Source organism: Piliocolobus tephrosceles, chromosome Y, assembly GCF_002776525.5.
Source record: "Piliocolobus tephrosceles isolate RC106 chromosome Y, ASM277652v3, whole genome shotgun sequence".
Lineage (NCBI taxonomy): Eukaryota > Metazoa > Chordata > Mammalia > Primates > Cercopithecidae > Piliocolobus > Piliocolobus tephrosceles.
In genome coordinates this window covers 3,481,017-3,485,799 of record NC_045456.1, presented here as the reverse complement: position 1 = coordinate 3,485,799, position 4,783 = coordinate 3,481,017, and the positions used below count along the sequence as shown (strand labels likewise).

The window sequence follows — 4,783 nt, the reverse complement described above, 5'->3', positions numbered from 1 at the left end:
TTGAGACGGAGTCTCGCTCTGTCGCCCAGGCTGGAGTGCAGTGGTTGGATCTTAGCTCACTGCAAGCTCCGCCTCCCGGGTTTACACCATTCTCCTGCCTCAGCCTCCCGAGTAGCTGGGACTACAGGCGCCCGCCACCACACCCGGCTAGTTTTTTTTTGTATTTTTTTAGTAGAGACAGGGTTTCACTGTGTTAGCCAGGATGGTCTCGATCTCCTGACCTCGTGATCCGCCCGTCTCGGCCTCCCAAAGTGCTGGGATTACAGGCTTGAGCCACCGCACCCGGCTACCCAGCTAATTTTTAAAACATTTTTTTGTAGAGACAGGGTCTTGCTATGTTGCCAGGGCTGGTCTCAAACTCCTGGCCTCAGGTGATCCTCCCAGTTCAGCCTCCCAAAATGCTGGGAGTATAAGTATGAACCACCATGCCCAGCCAGTACATTTATTCTTAGTAAGGAGAGACTATTTGCCTGGCATTAGGGATATAAAGTAGAATGACAGTCATAGCAGACATGAGTCCAAGTCCAGTTAGTTCAATGTTTCCTTTGATTCCTTAATATTAACTCCAAATAACATGGTCAATTTTTCCCAATATTCCATATTTACATATTACCTTCTTCATTGGTCCAAACTGAATTTATTTATTTATTTAGAGACAGAGTCTTGCTCTGTAACCCAGGCTGGAGTGCAGGGGCAAGATCTCAACTCACTGCAACCTCCGCCTCCTGGGTTCAAGCAATTCTCATGCCTCAGCCTCCCGAGTAGCTGGGATTACAGGCATGTGCCACCACGTCTGGCTACTTTTTGTATTTTTAGCAGAGACAGGGTTTCACCATATTGGCCAGGCTGGTCTCAAACTCCTGACCTCAGGTGATCCGCCCGCCTTGGCATCCCAAAGTGCTGGGATTACAGGCGTGAGTCACCGCGCCCCGCACCCAAACTGAATTTTTATCAGTGGTCACACTCTATGTTAATTTATCAAACACGACTAAGTACCAGTCACTGCTAGGGGATAGGAATACAAAGTTAGAAGAGACCTAGTTTTTTTCCTGGGGAAGTGAAGTCTCTAGTGGGTAAGCACGATGACATGAGTGCCAGCAGTTCCTGGTTTACTGAGTGTTGCACACGTACTATGTCATGTAATCCTCACAACAAACACATGAGGAAGCTGGAATTACCTGCATTTCATGAGTGAATAAAGCCAGCCTCAAAAAAGTTAACTGATCTGCTCCAGGTGGAGGACCTGAAAGTAGAACGCAGGTTCTTGCACTATGATACTAACACTTCCTCACCTTGCAACTCCTACCGTCAGAAAGATGACCCTGTGGAGACTGGCCGGTCACTTGCTCAGGTGCTTGGTCAGCAGAATTGGGCTTTAGCATACTTGAGAATAGTTGACATCAGGCATCACATCTAAAATTGCCATCTAAATTTGGAAAGCAGCTTTTATGCCCTCTGCTGCCCGGATAATGTAGCCTGTAGGGCACAAAGACCATGTTTTATTTATCATGAGCCCCAGTACTGTGTTTTATTTAGCATTATACCTGTCCCTCTCCGCTTTATATGGTGCTTTTAAATATTTGCTCCTTCAACATTTGTGCAGATTCATTCACTCACCTAATTTCAGAACCCTGATAAAGTTTTGAATATAATCTAGGGCAGCAGTTAAAAAAAAAAAAAAAAAAAAAAAACCTTCAAATTTAAGGAGTGAAAGAGTATGGGGGCAAAGGGTATTACAGAATAGCCTTTTGAATTAAGGTATTTACTTTAAAAAATGTATGAACCTCAAGATGCTTCTGTGCTCTGAAATTTGTACCAGATGGTAATAACATGGCTGGGTGCAGTGGCTCATGTCTGTAATCCCAGCACTTTGCAAGGCCAAGGCAGGAGAATGGCTTGAGCTCAGGAGTTTGAGACCAGCCTAGGCAAGATAGTGAGACATTGTCTCTATTTAAAAATAAAAAATTAAAAATAATTTTTAAAAATACCAACAAGACAAAGTTTGTCTAAATGTACTTTCCAGAAATGTCTCATTTGACCCTTAAAACTATCCTTAAGAAAGGTAAGGCAAATGTATTATAACCCCTAGTGCATCGCTGTGGAAAGAGTACCTTAGAAAAGTTAAGTGACTTGTTCAAGATAATCAGATATACTGGATTTCAAGGGCATCCTAACTTTAAATCTCTTGTTTGCTCTATTAAGCCTTTGCTTCACCTAGATAACCTTTCTTTACCAAAATAGTAAAGCTGCAATAAAAGATGAGAAGCTGAAGTGCTATCAACAAATAAGAAAAAAGTGATGACTAGAGAGGGGTACTTGTACTTGGTTGAAGAGTACAAGTATGGCTCAAAAGTATTCCTATAGAAATCCCTTTAAATGTTGCTTTTTGCTAGGGTGTGGGTAAGGACACTCACAGATTGTTGGTAGGAGTGTAAAACAGCATATCCTTTCCAGAGGGAACTTGAGCAATTCACATTAAAAAAAAAAAAAAAAAAACCCTTATGTGCATACTCTGCCCAACAATTCTATCATCTAGGAATGTACACTTAGAAAGTAATCATGGGCCAGGCGCAGTGGCTCACACCTGTAATCCCAGCACTTTGGGAGGCCAAGGCAGGCAGATCGCTGGAGGTCAGGAGTTCGAGACCAGCCTGGCAAATATGGTGAAACCCCGTCTCTACTAAATATACAAAAATTAGCCAGGCATGGTGGCATGTGCCTGTAGTCCCAGCTACTCAGGAGGCTGAGACAGGGGAATCGCTTGAACCTGGGAGGTGGGGGTTGCAGTGAGCCGAGATCGCGCCACTGCACTCCAGCCTGGGCGACAGAGTGAGACTCGAAAGTAATCATAGATATGCAGACTTTACATTTACCCAACAATGTATTTTAATAGAGAAGAACTGAGAATGACCAATGAAATAAATTATAATATAACAGCCATGTAATGGCATGCTATCTTAGTCAGAAAAAGATAATTACAAAAGAGAATTCACTTTAGAAAAACGTATATCTTAAGCTCTGCATAGAAAAAGACTGGAGGTGTATAACTACATTCACAATGGTTACCTGGAATGGTGAAACCATATTCACCATGGTTATTTGGAATTTGGAATACTGAAACAACGTACCTTCATTGTGATTCCTATCTTAGAAATGTGTACAAATGGCTAAAGGTTCCTATATATTAAAATGTTTTTAATAAGACGTTTTAAAGGCTTCTTGGGGGTGACTGAAACAGCTGTGATTTCAAAATAAAATTTTAGTAGCCATTTAAAACAACATTAAAAATAAAACATTGCTATACCATTACCATTAAAATACCAATGAAAAATAAAGCCCTCGTCATGAATCCACAGCAAAACCTTTCCTTTTCAAATTCTTGTCTGTCGTTCCGACCTGTTCACATTCAGAAAAATGCTAAAAAGACTGCCTGGCCAGGAGCCTAAAGAGGCCTTCCTGATTTCTACCTACAGTTTGTAATTTGTTCCAGGAAAAAAAAAAAAAAAAAGGCAATCACCTAATAGGCAGTTCGAAAAGCACCTGGGTAGGAAAATATTTACGGGGTAGGTTTCTCTCCCATTTCTTTCCCTCGAGACCTACCAACAGGACAGTCCTGATAGTGACTGGCCCAGTTTCCCAATACAACCTAGAGAAGCAAGGGAGATGCGCCAATTTTCAGTAGACGTTTCTAAAACGGCAAGTTTTACTTTACAATGCAGGATAATGAGCAGCCTTCACTACTCATTCTCGACGTTGACAGAGGAAGATGCCGCTGCGCGGCAGGAGCGCCGCACCAGGACAAAGCGGGGTGCGGGGGGGTCCTCGGCTCAGGCCCCGCAGGCGACGCGTCCAGGACCGCCTCGAGAACAAGGGCACCGTCCCCGGACACCGCCTCCCCGGCCCCCGCCCTTTTGACAGATGCAGGGAACCGCGGGGACCGCAACCTGCCCGACGACGGCAGAGGATCAGGGTCGCGGCAGCAGGTGCCCGGGTGGCCGCGCCTGTCGAGGGACCTCAGGGGCGCCGGGCAGCTGTCCCCTGGAAACCCGAGACGGGTCGCCGCGCCCGAGGGAAGGCGCTGACAGAGGGACCTACGGGGCGCAGAGGAGTTGTCCCCAGGGAACCCGAGTCGGACCCCGGCATCCTCCCCGCTGCCCCATCCGCCACCCAGAGAACCGCCCCTCCTGGGTGGCGGACACGCCCTCCCTGCGGGCCCAGGCCTCCTCGCCTGGCCCCCCCAGAGCCGCTCACCCGGGCGGGAAGTCCCCGCCGCCGCCGCCGCCGCGGGCCCCAAGGGCCTCGCCCCTCACTCTGCCGCCGCCGCCTCCCACAGCAGCGGCACCCCAACCGCCTCTGCCGGGTGGTGGGACCCGGAACCACTTCCTTCCGGAACCGCCTCGCCCCGCCCCTGCCCTGGCCCCGCCCACTGTTCGCGGCCTCGCGCTGAGCCGGTTCTCCAGCCGACCCCTATCCTCTACTCTCCCGGCGAGGGTGCCCCGCCCGGGCTTCTCGGGCCAGAGCGCTGCGCCCCCTGCCGGCCGTTCCCACCGCTGCCGCTCTGTCCAGGGCGCCTGCGCCCTCTGCCACCCGCCCGCCGGGTCCGGCTAGAGCGCCTGCGCCCTCTGCCGCCCTCCCGCCGGAAAGGAGGGGACTTAATGGCCGTTCCAGGTCCAGGGATCCTGGGGGTTAAGGCCCAGGGATTGGAGGTCACCCCTCAGTCACGGACAGAACTTGATCCCGTGGGCCTTCCAGCTTTGTGCAGATCTCTAACCATTCACCTACC

At 48.7% G+C, this 4,783-nt stretch overlaps 1 protein-coding gene across 6 annotated transcripts in view; it reads right to left on the bottom strand.

Annotated features, from left to right (window-relative positions):
• The window catches only part of BCLAF3 (BCLAF1 and THRAP3 family member 3), a 74,427-nt gene extending 70,059 nt beyond the window's left edge, over positions 1–4,368 (bottom strand). For 4 of the 6 annotated variants that reach the window (XR_003308361.1, XM_026451883.1, XM_026451885.1 and 1 more), the window contains exons 1-2: positions 4,252–4,366; positions 1,293–1,476 (exon numbers count right to left, since the gene is read on the bottom strand). The gene's annotated coding sequence lies outside the window, so the exon portion shown is untranslated. Of the gene's footprint in view, positions 1–1,292; positions 1,477–3,600; positions 3,619–4,251 lie in introns of those variants that run through there. The other 2 variants (XM_026451882.1, XM_026451881.1) reach the window with 2 other exon arrangements.
• Between the last annotated feature and the right edge of the window lie 415 nt (positions 4,369–4,783).